The following is a 19,732-nucleotide window of genomic DNA, read 5'->3' as shown; positions in this document are numbered from 1 at the left end:
GATTTAGAGAATCGATCTTCAAGATGCATACTTTGCCATATCTATACACACGAGGCACAGATTATCTGGTGTTTTTGATAACAAAACCCGTGGTGAAAGCTAATTCTGCCCTACTCAGATCAAAGGGCATTGTGTCATCAAGTTTTTAGATAACATGCAAAATTTGCAGCTGATAAAACTTAGGGGTTTATCAGTAGATACCTCTTACAACATTAAGGATGAGGCAACATGAAATATAATAATGCCAACTTTGCTTATTCATTCAGGCTATGGTTAGGTGGCTGAAGCAGCTCCTATTTACTCGATCACGAGTGATGGCTGGGGCAGCCTGTTTTGTCGGGCAGCTAGCTCTGCACGATTATATGGGAAGTTTTGTGAACAAAATATGTGAGTTACTTTTAAACGGAAGTAACAAAGGTTTGTGTGGCTTTCAGTTTGGGCTTAGAGAAGCGTTTATGTGATAGCACAATTAACACTGCTTTTGCTGCTTTGTCATTCTCTATAATCCCATGTGGGTAAATAAATGGTTGTTTATTCTCCCGCTGTTCACTAATGTTATGCAGGATGTCTTTTATATGACCGCTCTAAAACCCTACACTCATTGTAGTGTGCAATGTATATCAGTAAATTATTATGCAAATATTCTTCTACTGTATTCCAAATGGGAGCAGTATTTTTTAAGTTTATTATGCTTTTAGCAACAACATTTCAGCACAAACAATAGTCTTTACTCAATCTCTGGCTTGGTCTCTGGGTCATAACTGACATTAGGGTAGCTTGTTATGGGAATGATCTCATAAGCAAAATGGGCATGATTGCATACATTTGGAGTTGACAGCATACCCACCAGAGCGGAGATTGAGGGTGTTGTTAGGTATGCAAGTACACTGAGCTTGCTAGTACCTATGAGATGAAAAATAGTTTCTTTATTGTTAATTAATAGTCTCTCAAGAGATTGCTGATGGCTCATTATCAGCCATTAGAAGGGATAGTTCGCTTTCATCATACAGCAAGAGGCTTACATAGTGCGTGTTAAGAAGTTATACAATTTAGTTGAATATGTCTGGATATTTGCAGATAGAATTCTGAACTGTGTTGCATGAGTTATTGTCTAACTCAATGTCAATTGGGACTATGCTCCGGTTATGAGCAATGGCCATGTATGCAAGTTAGCATTGTGGTATTAATAACCCATGTCTTTCTACCATTAATGGTTTATCTGTTTAAGTGTTTCACGCACAGATTGGGTTACTGCATGAAACCACAGAGCTTTGAAGGATTCATGTAGTCACTCACATGACTGATATAAATTCGAAAGATTAAACAAGAACTTACTGTTTGAAGTTTGATCTTTATTTTATGAGAAGTTGAAGTGAGGGAATATGTGCCCTCCACTCCCAACCCTACTTCTCATAAATATCATTCAGTATTTCTAAGGTTGTTAATCTTTCTATAGCTTAAGTTCAGCAATTAGTCTGTGGTTTCATACAGCTGCTCTGAAGGTTGCCAAGCATGTGGGCTGGTGGGCTTCATGTATTCCCTCACACGGGGGGGGGGGGGGGGGGGGGGGGGGGGGGGGGGGGGGGTGTCTGGAGCACGAGGATGGGGGTGGGGGGCTGAAGGGAGTAATTTCCACGGGGCAAGTATGGACATTGTGGGCCAAATGGATTTCCTGGGGTGAGAGCGCAGTCACTCAAACCTGATGTGCAGGCAGCTCGCTCACGGCTGGTGGGCAAGCAGTTGACTCACGGTTATAACTTGAAATTCCATTTCAAGCCGGGTGCAAGGCCACCAAATTCAATTGCAGTTTCATACCACTTCAAGCAGGGTGCAAGAACACCAAATTCAGGTGCAATTTCATACCACTTCAAGTAGGGTGCAAGGCCACCAATTTCAAGTGCAGTTTCCAACCACTTCAAGCAGGGTGCAAGGCCACCAAATTCAAGTTCAGTTTCATACCACTTCAAGCAGGGTGCAAGGCCACCTAATGCTAGTGCTGTTTAATGCCATTTCAACCAGGGTGCAAGGCCACCAATCTCAAGTGCAGTTTCATACCACTTCAAGCAGGGTGCAGGACAACCAAATTGAAGTGCAGTTTCATACAATTTCATGCAGGGTGCAAGGCTACCACATTCAAATGCAGTTTCATACCATTTCTAGCAGGGTGAAACCACCATATAACCACCATAAACCGACACAAAACACCACATAAACACCACACTCACAGTTCAGTAGACATTCAGTGTGTTCAGTTAATTCACAGCTCAGACAGAGTCCTAACCTTTCCCTCTCCCATCTTGCTGAGACTGAGCCACACACGCAATTCTGGGTTTTATAATCTCTCCACCCTCCAACCGGAAGGGGTGTGGCCTTCATGGCGTGATTGACAGCAGAGAGATTCTCAACATTTTTTTAAACACTAATAACACTTTTATTTTTCATTGATAGGAATAATCCTCTACACTGGATGAGTGGAGAGGGACTGAGTAAGATGGCCAAAAATCACAGCCGTAAGTGGTAACATTTAATCTAAAATCAATGTAAAGTGCAAACAGGAAGTTGTCACGTAACTACCACCCACAACCTTTTACAGTGCAGCATGTCAAAGCAGTTTCCACCACCAACAACCATTTGCAATGCAGCATATCAAAGCAGTTACCACCACCAACACCATTTGCAGTGCAGCATGTCAAAGCAGTTACCACCACCAACAACCATTTGCACAGCAGCATTTCAAAGCAATTACTACCACCAACAACCATTTGCAGAGCAGCATTTCAAAGCAGTTACCACCACCAACAACCATTTGCAGTGCAGCATTTCAAAGCAGTTACCACCACCAACAACCATTTGCAGTGCAGCATTTCAAAGCCGCTACCACCACCAACAACCATTTGCAGTGCAGCATTTCAAAGCAACCACATTTTTATTTTCAAACCACATTAAGGGCACTGACAGTTGAGTAGACATGTGCTCAGTGTTATTCACAGCTCAGAGAGATGTGACCCTCAATATGTCAATATTTTTAAAACATTAATAACTTTTTATTTTTCTTCAATGGGAAAATTTGTCCTGCACAGGGGAGGGGTCTCTGAGTAAGATGACCAAAAATCACAGCCGTAAGTGGTAACATTTAATCTAAAATCAATGTAAAGTGCAAACAGGAAGTTGTCACGTAACTACCACCCACAACCTTTTACAGTGCAGCATGTCAAAGCAGTTTCCACCACCAACAACCATTTGCAATGCAGCATATCAAAGCAGTTACCACCACCAACAACCATTTGCACAGCAGCATTTCAAAGCAATTACTACCACCAACAACCATTTGCAGAGCAGCATTTCAAAGCAGTTACCACCACCAACAACCATTTGCAGTGCAGCATTTCAAAGCAGTTACCACCACCAACAACCATTTGCAGTGCAGCATTTCAAAGCCGCTACCACCACCAACAACCATTTGCAGTGCAGCATTTCAAAGCAACCACATTTTTATTTTCAAACCACATTAAGGGCACTGACAGTTGAGTAGACATGTGCTCAGTGTTATTCACAGCTCAGAGAGATGTGACCCTCAATATGTCAATATTTTTAAAACATTAATAACTTTTTATTTTTCTTCAATGGGAAAATTTGTCCTGCACAGGGGAGGGGTCTCTGAGTAAGATGACCAAAAATCACAGCCGTAAGTGGCAGGATTTTTTCAAAAATAATGACATAGAAAAACAGGAAGTGGTCAAGATCTTACTTTTAGTAATATAGATAGCCCACTGAGACTGTATTCAAGTCGCCAGGTTTTGGAGGCATTCTCAAAATCCAAGCTGCAGCTGGCCATAAAGGCCCCTTGTCCAGGCTGCAGGGCCTCCAGCGGTCAGGTGAATCGGGCTAGGCAGCGAACCATCATCCCTCTCCTCACTCCTGTCTCCCTGTCATTACGAAGTTGAGATTCTCGGGCGGCACAATTTGTCACTCTCCGCTGAAATACTCAATGATTCAAGGATAATGTGCAGGGAATGCAGGTCGGCGTGGTCTCAGTGGGGCGAAGGGCCTGTTTCCGCGCTGTATCTCTAATCTAAAGTATTTATGACTCAATGACGCACGCTCCTCTGGAGCAGAGGATTTACCTAATATAATTTTAAGAGGGTTTTTAAAGCCATGTGTAAAACTACACAATGTCACTTCTATTTCCTGCAAGACATGTTAGTTTATAATTCATGACCGAGGAGATATTGCAGGGAACATTTCTATTCCCTCCTTAAATTAAGGGAGATTAAAATTATAATTAATTTATTCTAAATCATGGAAATATTTTGTGATGAGATTCCGACTGACCCAAAATACTGAAGAATGGAAATAAAAAGTCATTTATATATGGCAACAAACGTCATATGTAAATTGGTGTTTTTTGTTATCTCTGTTTAATGTTCAATGTAATTATTTCCTCTTTTGCTTATTAGCAATCTATTTCAATGATGCTCTGTGGTATTAGGGTATAAATAATGCATACATATCTAATTTGCCAATCACCTCTATAACAGAGCTTTGGATGACTTTAAATGAGATAGAGCAATAAACCGAGGAATTAGTTTTAAATATCCTAGCCAGAACGCAGTATTGTTTTGAGAGTGGTATCTCAGAGTCATAGTGTCATCGAGTTACACAGGTAAGAAACTGGCTCTTTGGCCCACCTTAATGGGCGAGTCACATTAGCCTGCATTTGGCATGAGTTGGATTTGTGGGAGGTGGTCTTGGAGGGGAGGACGCTTCGCAAACTGTGGAGCATCCTGGACAATACAGCTCACCCCCTCCATGGCACACTGGTCAACCTGAGGAGCACCTTCAGCAACAGACTGGTTCCACCAAGATGGAGCACAGAACGCCACAGGAGATCCTTCTTCCCTGTGGCTATCAAACTGTACAACTCCACCCCCATCTACCGTGGGGTAGACTGAGACCCCTCCCCAATCTTTGCACATTCCCCAAGCCTTTCCGCTCGTCAATTTAATTTCATGTTTCATGTATTTTGTGTTTTTATTACTGTTGGCAGATCAATTTCTCACCTGGGATAAATAAAGTTATATCGTATTATATCCTATCTTATCGTATTTAGCCCATAGCCCTCAAAAGCCTTTCTATCCATATATCTGTTGTGCTCCTGCAAGTAAAAATGTCATTGTTGCGTTTTGCAACATATGACAATAATAAAACTTTTGACTCTTGACTTAACTATTAATTCTTAAGTATTGACTTGATCCTTGATCTGTTCAAGTGTAATTTAAAAATTGTGATAGCACATGCTTCTATAGGTTCTTCTGGCAAGCTCATTCCAGATATAGACTACCCTCAACTCTATTGTAGGACATATGTTGCTTTCCTGAAGTTATAGTAGAGTCTCATAATAGAAATGTAGTTTTGTACCCTTTGTGGAAAGATATGTTACTATCCTTTAGAATGGAGCATCATCTATCACTTTTCATTTGCTCATATTTCCTTCAATAATGACAGAGCTTGTCAAAAGTATAACTCTAGAAGGAGTATGCAAAATTCTCCACTGTAATGGTCTCTGAGCAGTATTTCACAATAGGCCAGGCTATCCATCAGCTGCACTGGTTTAAAAGTCCAAAAATGCCAAGGAAATGTATATGCAATATTCCTGATGATCATGACAGAAATAGTAATTGGCATTAAAATGTGTTCTATTTTTGCATAGTTTATTTAGTTTAGAGATACAGCGCGGAAATAGGACCTTCGGCCCACAGAATCCGCGCCGACCGGCGATCTCTTCACATTAACACCATCCTTCAATAGAGACAATTTATAGAGACAATTTTACCCATACACCGCGCAAATTAACTTACAAAGTGTACGTCTTTGGAACGTGGGAGGAAACCGAAGATCTCGGAGAAAACCCACACGGTCACAGGCAGAACGGGCAAACTCGGTACAGACAGCACTTGTATGTTGGATCGAACCCTGATCTCTGGCGCTGTAAGTGCTGTAAGGCAGCAACTCCACCGCTGCATCACCGTGACCACCCATGTAATATTTCTGCACTTTCTATTTGGAAAGATAGCATGTAGTACATTTTTAGTTTACAGGGTGATCGCTGATTGGCGCGGATTTGGTGGCCTGTTTATGCGCTGTATCTCCAAAGTCTAAAGTTTAATACACCATTCTCCCAGACTCATCTCATGCACAACCATGAAGAATGGTTAGACGACATTTTGGGTCGGGATTTCTAGTCATACTTGCAGCTGATCAGGCTAAATTTGTGTCAGGAGTTGACAGGTACATCTGTGGATATCCAGGCTTTCTTTGTTTGCAAATGTAGTGCAGCTCCACATGATCTACACCCATTTGACATTTCCTTTGCTGTTCGGACAAGGTTGTCACGGCTCAAGTTACACTGGGCTTCTTTCGCTAATGATAAGAGAGCTTGTTGGGATATCTCGGATTGGTGAAATTATTGCTCTTTGCTTCCCAGTCACCATTGGAGAAATAGATCAAGTTAGTGGAGACAAGAATGGCAGCACGATTATTTTGAATGTTTAGCTGTCATTGCAGAACAATTAATCATGCCCAACATGACAACAAATGGAGCTGAAAACTTGATGATAACTTCCAGTGTCTTATGTTGGACTGCAGCAGAGGCATTTCAGGATTGTATAAACAAAAAAAAAATATTGCTTTCCTCATTTTAGGATTTATTGGGGAAAAAAAAGGATGTTAAGAAGGGAAACTATCAGTTTCCCCATAATTATTTAAAACTCCAGCTGAACTGTTGGTAGGACACGGACTGGTTTATTTTTTCGTTCACAGTTACAGCATGGATACAAATATTTGCCCAACTGAGTCCATGCCAACCATTGACCACACGTACACACTAGTTCTAAGTTATCCCGCATTCTCATCCACTCCCTACACGCTTTTTAAAAATTTACATGGGCAAATTAGCATACAAACACGCACATCTTTGAGACATGGGAGGAAACTTGAGCACCCAAAGGATACCCACGCAGTCACAGGGGGAATGCAGAAATTCCACACAGACACCGTTTGTAGTTGGAATTGAACCTGGGTCTCTGGCGCTGTGAGGCAGCAGCTCCGTCAGCCATGCCACTCTGCCTCCCAAAGTAGGAAGAAACAAAAATGATGGACATCAAATGCAGTCGGCTGGGGTTTCCTTTCCAGAGCGGGTGCAGATGTGATTCACCAGGATATTGCATACCATCGGGGCATTTTCATTATAAGGAACAATTGGGAATGCTGCGTTTGTTTCTTCCGGAGCGGAGGAAGCAGAGGGGTGACGATAGAGGTGTATATAAATATGAGGATGTAGATAAAGATAGTAAAAATAATTTTCCTATAGAAGAGGGCATGGGCTTAACGTGAGATGTAAGAGGTTTTCCAGGGTCCTGAGGGAGTGTGGGGGGGTCGCAAGGAGGTGGTGGGAATCTGAATTGTACTGCTTGATAAGGTGAATGAGGCAAAACACTCACAACATTTAAGAAGCACCTAAGCAAGTCCTTGAATCACCAGGTCATTGAAAACTAGGGACATAATGCATATAAATGGGCGGCACAGTGATGCAGCGGTAGAGTTGCTGCCTTACAGCCATTACAGCACCAGAGACCCAGGTTCGATCCCGACTATGGGTGCTGTCTGTACAGAGTTTGTACATTCTCCCTGTGACCGTGTAGTTTTTCCCTGGGTACTCTGGTTTCCTCCCACACTGGTGTGCGTAGGATAGTGTTAATGTGAGTGCTGGTTGGTGCGGACTCGATGGGCTGATGGGCCTGTTTCCTCACTGTATCTCTAAACTAAACTAACCTAAATGGGATGTGCAGATGGATATAATGGGTGGCATGGACATGGTCAGCAAAGGGACTATTTCTGTATCAGCTGACTCTATGACTCTTTTGACCTTTGGATAGTTGTGGGATCAAACCATATCGGGAGAGGTCAAGTTGTCTTTAAATGGCTCCTGACAAGCAATGTAGAAATAAGGAACTGCAGATGCTGGTTTACACAAAAGGACACGGAGTGCTGGAGTAACTCAGCGGGATAAACATCAACTCTCGAGAGCATGGAAAGGTGACATTTTGGATTGGGACATTTCCTCAGACTTACCACAAGACTGGAAAAAAAGGAGTTTTGGATGAGCTGACAAACTGAAACTTATAGGCTCTAGTGAATGAAAGACCAAATAAGGAGAAATTTCGAAAAAGAAGATAGACACAAAAAGCTGTAGTAACTAAACGGGCCAGGCAGCATCTCTGGAGAAAAGGAATAGGCGACGCTTTGGGCTGAGACCCTTCTTCAGACTCAGTCTCGACCTGAAACGTCACCTATTCCTTTCTCCAGAGATGTTGTCTAACCCGCTGAATTAATCCAGCTTTTTGTGTCTATTTTTGATTTAAACTAGTGTCGGCAGTGCCTTCTTACACATTAGTAAAATAAGAACTGGCAAAAATGAACTTGACTGGCGACCTTCCCTACTGGAATTACGATATCCCTCAAAATCTTTTAATGCTGAATTCAAGTCAGGAAACTGTTTGGCCAATTCATAATGGCAAGTGTTGACTTCAGCTTAAACAGGAAACAACTGGGCTGTGAATCAAATTGTGGCGAACATTCCATCTATTATAAATTGGACTGAAATCTTGTTGAAACATCACACATCTGAGAGAGTTCAATCAGTCTCTGATCCATCACAGCAGGAGGTATAGCTGTCAGGATTAATAACAAGTCAATTAGTCTGTTGCTTTTGTTATAATACTTTTACAGGAGCACTCTTTCAAAAAATCATTGCAGTGAACAAGTTAGCCCTTGGAACGTATAGTTCCATTGAAACAAACCCCTGAAAATGAAAAGGCTGCATTGATAATCCTATCCAACCTGCCACTGCGTGTATTCTATTCTTGGTTTGCAGTGGGCCGCCCAGTCCAGTGATATGATGTTTTCTGGCACTTAAAATGATCAAGAGAGTGCAGAGGGAAACCATTCTGTCCAGGAGCTACTTTAGGCGCTTTGAAGCCAGGTTGTTTTTTTCACCTCTGGCTCATATTTATCATTAATACGGTCAAGGACTGGTTGTAATGAGATTCAGGCTGCCTCTGGAAGCTGTCATTTTTGGTGAGTACATATATTTGAAGAATATTTCTAAATCCCTCCAAACATCGATCATGAATAGATTACCCTGTGACAGCAGCAGGAATTAGATGTCCTCTGCACTTCATTACCAGGTACTTTATATTATAATTCACTTTGAATTGAGAATCTGTTCCACCTCTCTGCACTGTTGGATTAGAGTGTGGTGTGATAGTGCATCTTCAAAAGGCAGATATATGGGAGGGCACCAAGAATGATGAAGGAGGCTGAGAGAATAGGTGATGAGGAGCAATAATGTAAATTTACGTTCTCATTCAGTCATTGTGAACACAACTCTGAATGAGAGGCGATAAAATTGCTGATTTTTGGCTTATGATCGGACATGATCATAAGTAATTTCACCTTGACCCGAACGCTTAAAATAAGTCAATTCAAAAGTTATAGAAGAAAGAAGAGACACGTACTAGGACAATGAAAGCAGCACTAAGATTGGAGATAAAGGGTGGCACAGTGGCACAGTGGTAGAGTTTCCGCCTTACAGCACCAGAGCCCTGGGACTGGGTTTGATCCCGACTACTGGTGCTGTCTGTATGGAGTTTGTACGCTCTTCCCGTGACCTGAGTAGGTTTTCTCTGGGATCTTCGGTTTCCTCTCACACTCCAAAGATGTACAGGTTTGTAGATTAATCGGCTTGGTATAAACATGTAGATTTTCCTTTGTGTGTGTAGATAGTGACAATGTGCGTGGATCGCTGGTCAGTGCGGACTCGGTGGAAACAGATACCTGTTTCCCTATACCTCTAAATTAAAATAAACTAAAACAGAAAATGAAGGAAATTTTCAGCAGGTTAGGCTGCATCCGTGTGAAAAGAAGCTGAGTTAAAGTCTATGTTTTCATTTTGTTTCTTTGTTTCTTTTGAACAGAGAATCTTCAGTTTAGTTTAACTTAGACATGTTGCGTGGAAACAGGCCTTTCGGTCCACCGCTTCTGTGTCGACCAGTGATCCCCGTACACTAGCACTATTCTACACACTGTGAACAATGCATCATTTTTACTGAAGCCAATTAACCTAAAATCCTGAACATCATTGGAGTGTGGGAGGAAACTGGAGCAGATGGAAATAACCCACGTGGCCACAGGGAGAGCGTACACACTCCGTACAGACAGCACCCATAGCCAAGGTCAAACCTGTATCTCTGGTGCTTTATGGTTCCAACTCTCCTGCAGGACCATCATAGCACCCCAATCTGTTTTATTTAACTCTGTTTCTCCTCCAATAGATGTGGCCAGACCTTCTGTGTAGTTCAAAGATTTTCTGTTTGTATTTCTGTTGATGGCAAGCCCCTTAGCAGCATTGATATGCAGAGGGATTATCATAAACAGGTCCATAGCTCCTTAAAAGTCACAACCCAGGTAGATGGAGTTGTAAAGGTATATGATGTGCACGTCTTCATTGATCAGGGCATTAAATATAAGAATCAAGAAGTCATGATGCAGCACTATAAGACTTTGGTTAGACCACATAGAAATATAGAACATAGAAAATAGGAAACAGGTGCAGGAATAGGCCATTCGGCACTTCGAATCAGCACCGCCATTCAATATGATCATGGCTGACCATCCAAAATCAGTACCCTGTTCCTGCTTTTTCCCCATATCCCTTGATTCCGTTAGCCCTAAGTGCTAAATCTAACTCTCTCTTAAAAAACATCCAATGAATTGGCCTCCACTGCCTCATTTGGCAGAGATTTCCACAGATTCACACCTTTCTGGCTGAAAAGGTTTTCCTTCATCACAATCCTAAATGGCCAAGAACTGTGACCCCTGGTTCTGCTCCGGAACATTTTTCCTGCATCTAGTTTGTCCAATCCCTTAAGAATTTTATGTTTCTATAAGATCCCCTCTCAGCCTTCTAAATTCCAATGAATACAAGCCCAGTCAACCCATTCGTTCCATTGTTTCATCATTTGTCATTTAAAGTATTCCATGCATTTGTCATCATCCCATTACAGGAAGGATGTGTAATTTTAATAAAGCTGCAGTGGACACGTACCAGAATGTTGCCTGGATTAGGTGGTATTAGCTACAAGGAGAGGCAACCTTTCAATGTGCAAACTAATGTGGATTGTTTTCTCTGGAATGGAGGTTGAGGGGGGATCTGGTAGAAGTATATAAAATTATGAGAGGCATGGATAGGATAGGCAGTCAGAACCTTTATCCCAGCATTGGAAATGTCAAAGCCTAAATGATGTAGCTTTAAGGTGAGGGGAGCAAAGTTCAAATGTGAGTGTAAAACACAAAATGCTGGAGTAACTCAATGGGTCAGGCAGCTTCCCTGGAGGGAATGTATCAGCAATGTTTCAGGATGAGATTTGATTAAAAAATTGTCAGTATGTCCTCTAGAGATACTGGCTTGAGTTACTCCAGCACTTTGTGTTTTACTCAAGATTCCAACACTGGCATTTCTTTGTGTCTCCAGTGTTTAAATGAGATGTGTGGAGTAAGTTTTTTAAACAAAGAGTGGTGAGTGCCTGGAGCACACTGTCGGGGGTGATGGTAGAGGCAGATAAGATATACCATTTAAGTGGCTTTAAGTAGGCTTATAGATATGCAGGCAATGAAAGGATATATACCATGTGTGGGCAGCTCTGGTTATGAAACTCCATGATTAACAAGTAGGATTCTGCATGGGAAGATCCTGCAACAAACAGATCTTTGTGTTACGAAATGTGGGAGAACAATGCCTGGAATTTGAGAAGCCAATACTAATAAACGTTGTTGATTTCAAAAAGGCATTTAATAGTGTACATAGAGACACCCTGTGGCAAATTATTAAAGTGTATGGCATCCCAGAGGCTTTCATCAACATCTTCAAGAACCTTTACGAGGGCTCCAGTTGCTGCATCAAGGTTGATTCAGGAAACACAGAATTATTTGACATTGTCACAGGGGTAAGACAAGGTTGCCTTCTATCCCCCTTACTGTTTATTGTCACGATCGACTATGTCATGCGGAAGACAATGAACAACCCTGACTTTGAAATACTGTGGAGAACAGGTAGATGCCTGACAGACCTAAATTTTGCCGATGCCATTGCACTACTAGCAGAGTGGAGACACACCCTTCAAGAGATGACAACCGCTCTGGAGATTGGAAAAGTCGAGCTCTTCCAGTGCGTAGTCCTCCCTACAGCCCTCTATGCCAGAGAGACATGGAAAATCAATGTGACGATGAAAAATAAATTGGATGCATTCCAACAATGCTGCTTGAGGAAGATCCTGAAGGCCAGCTACAGAGACCACATCACAAACGAGGAGATCTATCATGAAACTGCAACAAAGCCTCTCAGCCAGGACATAGAGGCACGCAGGATGAAATTTGCAGGACATGTACTTAGAATGTCACTCGAATGTGCAATGACATGGCAATGACATGGCAACCTGACAGAAGAAGGAAAAGAGGCCGACCAAAACTCACATGGAGGCGAATATTCCAGAAGGATTTGGAAGCCAGGCACAGAGAGGGATTTGGAAGCAGGCCAGGCACAGAGAAACGCAAGCCTAATGAGGAAGGAAGACGTCGCACATGACCGAACAGAATGGCGAAAGCTTGTTGCTCAATGCACTCAACAGTGTCGGAGGAACTATGTCTAAGTAAGTAAGGCAGATAAAGTAAGTTAGCTTGGCATCATGATCTTGGCATGGACATTGTAGGCCAAAGGATTGTAGATCTGCTCCTGGATTTCATAGGAAGGATAGGATTTGATGATAAGGATAATGGAATTGATGTCTTTGTGGTCAAGTTTGCAGATTGACGAAGATAGGTGGAAGGGCATGTAGTGTAGAGGAAGCAGGGAGTTGCAGAAGGACTTGGACAGGTTGGGAGAGTGGACAAAGAAGTGGCAGATGGAACACAGCATAGCAAAGTGTGCGGTCATGCACTTTGGTAGAAGGAATAAAGGTGCAGGCTATTTTCCAAATGGAGAGATGATTCAGAAACCAGATGTGCAAAGTGAGTGCTGGTGCAGGATTCCCAAAAGATTCATTTGCAGGTTCAGTTGGTGAAGAAGGCAAATGCAATGTTAGAAAAGATGGACACAAAATGCTGGAGTAACTCAGCAGGCCAGGCACAGAGAAAAGCATAACCAGCATCCTGTAGTTCCTTCCTACACAAATACAATGTTGGCATCCCTTTTGAGAGGACTAGAATATAAAAGCAAGGATATAATGCCGAGGTTTTATAAATCGCTGGTCAGATCACATTTGGAATACTGTGAGCAGTTTTCGGCCCCATATCTGCAGTAGGATATGCGGGCATTGGAGAGGGTCCACTGGAGTTTTATGAGAATGATCTTGAGGATGATTGGGTTAGCATATGAGTAATGTTTCAAGGCACTGTACTCATTGGAGTTTAGGATCTAATCTAAACCCGAATATTGAATGGCCTAGGTAAAGTGGATGTGGAGAGATGTTTCCAGTTGTGACAGTGTCCAAGGTTAGAATTCACAGCCTCAGAATAAAACTTTTAGAGTGGAGATGAGGATGAATTTCTTTAGCCAGAGGATGGTGAACCTTTGGAATTCATATTCACAGATGGCAGTAGAGACCAAGTAATTGGGCATTTTTAAAGTGGAGATTGATAGGATTTTGATTAGTAAAAATGTCAAAGAATACGGGAAGAAGGCAGAAAAATGGGGTTTTTCCTGGGAAAAATCTATCAGCCATGATTGAATGGTAAAGAAGGCTCGATGAGCCAAATGGCCTAATTTTGTTCCAATATCTTATGATCTTAGTTTAGTTTTGTTTATTATCACGTGTACTAAGGTATAGCAAAAAGCTTTTTGTTGCATGCTATCCAGTCTTCATGATTGCCTGAAGGAGGAGAAGCAAATTTAATAGGGAGGGAATAAACTAGAAATCTAGGCTGAGAACACGAGGAAGTTTAATATAAAGGCTGTATAACAGAGCTTGTGAATGGGTTGGAGGTTTGAAGGTTTCGTCAAATGAGGAAGTGTCATAGTACCTGTTGATCCCTCTGCTGACCACTGAGGGTGGCATAGACTGAATTGTCTTGTTTTCAATTATTTAAAAAAACAAAAATCCTACTTGTTATTATCATTTGTGTTACCCATTGGGTTACCTATTTAGGTGCTGATGGTCTTCTTTGTCTTTGCTCAGTCTTAGGATATTTTCCTCATGCTGAGCCTTGTTTATCATGATTACAGTAAAACCCAGTTTAACTTACTCCTGGTTCCTGTGTCTTCTCTGTGATTTGGTCTACTCATTCTTTAATATTGTTATAGGAAGGGTCTCCAGGTTTACACAAGGAACTGAAGGGAGGACATGTGTGAGGTGAAAGAGTGCTGCAAAATCTGCTTACATTCGTGAGCTGATAGTTTAGTTTAGAGATCCAGTTTGGATACAGGCCCTTTGGCCCACTATGTCCATGCTGGCCATTGATCACCAATTAACACTAGTTCTATGTCAACCCAGTTTTGCATTCTACATACCAGGGGCAATTTACAGAAGCCATTTAACCTACAAACCTGCATGTCTTAGGAATGTGTGAGGAAACAGGAGCATCCGGAGAAAACCCACACGGTCAAAGGGAGAACGTGCAAAGTCTGTACAGACAACACCTGTAGTCAGGATCAAACTTGGGTCTCTGCCACTGTAAGGCAGTAAGATAGGACTGCCCAAATTGCAATTGCATCTTATCTACCTGTGTCCTGGGAGTTAAGTGCAATTATTAACACCTGGATTAATAAGTGTCCAGCTTCAACCTTTTGCAACATTTTTCATCAGAAGACTTTTCCTCACAATGTTTTTCCTCACATAGTGCCTGGGTCTGCTGGAGGTTAATTGTTAACACACATTATAATGTGTGTGTTGTGTATGTCTGTGTGTGACATATATATATTTATATATATATATATGAATATGTATATGTGTACATATACATATGTGCGTGTGTATACATGAATGTACAGACCCTGAAGAAGGGTCTTGACCCAAAACGTTCCCCATTCCTCCTCTCCAGCGATGGTGCCTATCCCACTGAGTTACTCCAGCATTTTGTATCTATATATACGTATATACATATGTACATAATTAGCCTACAATCCCATTAGCTTGCATTCATTTGATTACTTGAGGGAACAAAATGATTGTGTTCATTTTCTTTCCATCAAGCAAATCTTAAAGCCCAAATTCTTAATTATCCAATAAAAACATTTAAGACCCAGCCTTTGTATATTGATACACAAATTACCATCCCCAACCCCATCAGGCAAATAAACGTTTTAAGCCTATTTGCACTTGCCCACGCAAACAGTGAATGACCTATGAAGCCTCACACTCCTACAACTTCAGTAATAAAAATGATGGAAAGCATGCATTTCAGACAGCAAGTTTACTCATTGCATAAAATACCAAATTCACATTTTACTTAAGTATACCAGTCTCTGCATTTCAGTTTTCTTCCTGATAATTAACATCAAATCATGTTCAATAACAACTAATTGGCCCTTTTGGAAACACCTTATTAACCTACCAAGTACGCAGAGGGAGCAAATCACATCACAGTGAAACAGCTACAAAACAATGGAACGCACTAAGGAGGAGGTTGAAGCTAACCTTTGAGGAAATAGTTGTGTCATCAGGAGTCCTTTAAAGATTGTAATTAAAACTAACCTTTATTTTGCAGATCATTGGTATGTTTACTTGAATACTAAATACTGGTAATATCTGTCTTGTTGATTTGGATCTGTGCCTGAACCCTGCAAGGGATAATGTGGGAAGGATCTGCAGATGCTGGTTTAAATCGTGGAATTCTCCAGCACAGATAGCAGTGTAAGCCACGATATTAAATAATATTCAAGAAGGAGGCAGATTTAATTTTTAATGCCAAGGTATCCGGGGGTATGGGGACATGATTGGAACCAGGGCAGGGAAGCGAATGGTAGAAAGGAACTGCAGATGCTGGTTGAAACCGAAGAGAGACACAAAACGCTGGAGCGGGACAGGCAGCATCTCTGGAGAGAAGGAATGGGTGACCTTTCTGATGAAGGTTCTCGACTCGAAACGTCACCCATTCCTTCTCCCCAGAGATGCTGCCTGTCCCACTGAGTTATTCCAGCATTTTGTGTTTGTCTTCCTCATAAAGGATAAATGACTGTGTAATGTAATGATGTGTCCTTCAAGTGAGACATTATTCTGTGACCCTATGTGTCCACTCACGTGGACAATAGCAGACTCAGGGTAGAGTTTCAAAGAACATCCTGGCTAATATATTATCCCTCAATTAACATCATTAAAAAAAAAAAACAGATTAATGGGCTGGTATCACACTGCTTTATATCAGAGCATGCTGTGTGCAAGATAATAGCCATATTCCCTATATTAGTGAATATACAGTGCCTGGCATTCTGTATTGGCTGTAAAATGGATTTTGGATGCCGTGTGATTGTAAAGACGTTTTATCCCACTTTGGCTGAACATATTGTTTTTTTTTTAATGTTTTCCCCACGCTGTTGCTTCAGATCATCTCCACTTACTGATCACGCCAACCCTCTGCAGTCTTTTGACAGCCCGTGTGAAGGAAGCAAGGCTCGTGTAAGTGTTGCAGTAGAAGGATTTGTAACCATTTTAGAGACTGTCAGAGGAGGAGAGACATGTTGATTTTACATTTTCCAATTTAAAATTCTGCTCGTAACATCGTTTTTAGTCTGGGGTGATTTCCTGGGAATGGCTGCTATCTCCGCGCAACATTTTAATTGGAGAATGTAAAGTAAGTGTTTCTCCTCCTGTTTGATAATCCCTGAAATGATTGTGCACCCTGTTAACAGTAACTCCAACGCCGTGTCAGATTTCACTAACATTGCACGAAAGTTGTCGAGCCAAAGTATTATCAATGAGCTGCAGAGAGACAGGATCTCTATGGGGAAACATTTCCAAAAACAAATCGCTGCACTGATTTCAAATCTTTTATGTTCTGTCTGTCACATGAAGAAAAGCCTTCCTATTACACCAAAGCTAAATTAACAATCTAGTCATGATTTGAGACACAGGGTAAGGAAAACAATTAGCCTGCTGCATCAGAGACTTCAAAATGGGAAATAGACAAAAAAATGCTGGAGTATCTCAGCAGGACAGGCAGCATCTCTGGTGAGAAGGAATGGGTGATGTTTCGGGTCGAGACCCTTCGTCAGATGCCAGCCTTTGGTTTATGGATGGTTTGAGGAAATGGGGTAAGTCTGTCTTTTGAAACTGATAAGCCATGGAAATGGAATACCCATCCAATCAATCTCTGCATCTCATGAACTATGTGTCATAAATCAAGCATGCTGTGGTCAGGGCGGCATGGTGGAGAGGCGGCAGGGTTGCTGCCTTACAGCACTGGAGACCCGAGTTCAATCCTGACTACAGGTGCTATATATACGGAGTTTGTACTTTCTCCATGCGTGACCTGCATGGGTTTGCTCCGGGATCTCCAGTTTCCTCCCACACTCCCAAGACGTGGAGGTTTGTAGGTTAATTGGCTTGGTTAAAGAAATTGTAAATTGTCCCTCGTGTGTAGGATAGTGCTAGTGTACTCGGTTGGCCGAAGGGCCTATTTCCGTGCTGTATCTCAAAATTAAACTAAACAAAATAATCTCATTGCCATTGGCTTCCATGCCCGGTGAATCTAAACTTCTGTGGACATGCATTCCCTGTCACGTGCTAAAGTTGAAACATCCCTGCGGTTTCTTTGCCAACATTTCAAGGCATGAATGGTGTCCAATTATGGACAAACAGGTCGAGAAGAATCTCAACCTTTTCTCGTAGGTGTGTGACCTGGGTTTGAGTGAAGGCTGGGTTTAAAACTTAGGAATCTCCAGCCAATCCTCTTCAGAGTGTGTCAACTTCAAATCATTCATTTTACTTCGGAGTCACATGAGTGACTATGTGAAGAACCCACCAGGACGCATGCGTGTCATATCGTCTAACGCATTGTGTACGACTGGCAGGCTGAACGCGATTCTCCTGCTAGCAGTCAGACCTGAAGGTAAGTTTTTTAAACTTTTTCCAGGTTTTATCTTCCTGCAGGGACCTTAGAGGTCCTGTAAAGCCCGGGGCGAAGTCCGGAGGGACAGAGGCCTGACTACCAGGGAACCCCAACTGCATACAAGGACCTCAAGACCCCGCAGCAGAAGATTTAAAACGGGACCTGCAGGTAAATTCTTTACTCTCAGGTTGTTTAAGTTCTATTTCTGTGAGGATGTGTTACAGGAAAGGAACCATGGACCAAGTCCAAATGGAGACTGACTGCGGAGGACCGCGGGAGTGCGGGCAGTCAGCAGCGGTTGGCTACACCTGGACCGCTAATCGATCATCAGTCTCTGACCTGGCACATGCACAGTCGGAATAGACACCACAGACTGGCGGGAAAGCCAAGCAAAAAGTCGGACAGGCCCAAAGACTCGGACAAGTCGGGCTGTGAACACTCACCGCCTGCGGGAGCACTGTGATCGCATATCCCGCATGGAGCGGTTGATGGAGCAGATGCTCCAATGTGACATGCTCCGGTATATGGAGTCTAGTCACCATGGGGTCCTAGGATGCCCAATGCAGCACCTTATTGAGGGCTGCATAATGCATCTCCCTCGACAGAGGGGAGCATTAGGAGTCACTTCTGGGCTGACTCTGAAGACAGGGGTTTGGCTGAAGATACCACAAATGTGCTGGGGGTGCAGGAACAACACAACCAGCAGCAGGAGCTCGATGAGGGCCATCGGACTCAAGAAGGCCACATCATCACACAAGACCTCACATCTCCGGCGGCAGCACCCCTACGCACCAACCAGCAAAACACGATGCAGTGAAGCTGGTGAAAGCTTGAAGGCCGTACAACCAGAACAAAGGTCTTTTTTAGGCCACAGCTCAGAACGGCCTTACTGGAAGATGCGCCAACCCCGTACTCGAGCTCCTCTACCTCACAGGAGCAGAAGCGCAAAATCATGCACACATGGTTGAGGCAGCTCCTGGGTCAGGTTGCATAAGTCCTCCCATTCAGATAAAGGTATGGAGCCACATCGATGATGTCTCCTGTCACGGATACAAGTAGGTAATACTTAAACTGGTTTAAATATTTACACTGGTTTGGGATAACATAAGATTAGTTTATACTGCACAACAGGTATGGTTGGAGTTGCCTTCCAAGGCAGGCTCACAATATGGGATGTGGACTGATCATTTTCAACAGCCTCAACCCGCATGTGCAGTATAGACATTTCTGAATAACTTCCATGTGATCATTTCCTCTCACAGGGTTGAAGATATTTGAAATTTAACTGGATGAGGCAATTATACACTCAGTAGCGTTGCAAAATGGGCTAACTTCAGTTTCCAGATTATTTACCAAATCACTACAATCAGTGCTTCGACTGCACAGAGCTAACAAATAAGTGGCATGGCCAATCTGTATGATGTTGAACATACTGTATTTTACTAAATTAGCCTTATCAGCCACAGCTATATTTGCTTGCATCCAGGCTCACTCAACAGTTGCAAAAAATACAAGGCATATTAGTAGCGAAGGGTGCATTCTCGCTACACTAGGGAGGAATGTTCTTTTATGTCTT

Source organism: Leucoraja erinacea, chromosome 3 (assembly GCF_028641065.1).
Source record: "Leucoraja erinacea ecotype New England chromosome 3, Leri_hhj_1, whole genome shotgun sequence".
In the NCBI taxonomy this organism is placed as follows: Eukaryota; Metazoa; Chordata; class Chondrichthyes; order Rajiformes; family Rajidae; genus Leucoraja; species Leucoraja erinaceus.
Note: the sequence above shows the minus strand (reverse complement) of the source record.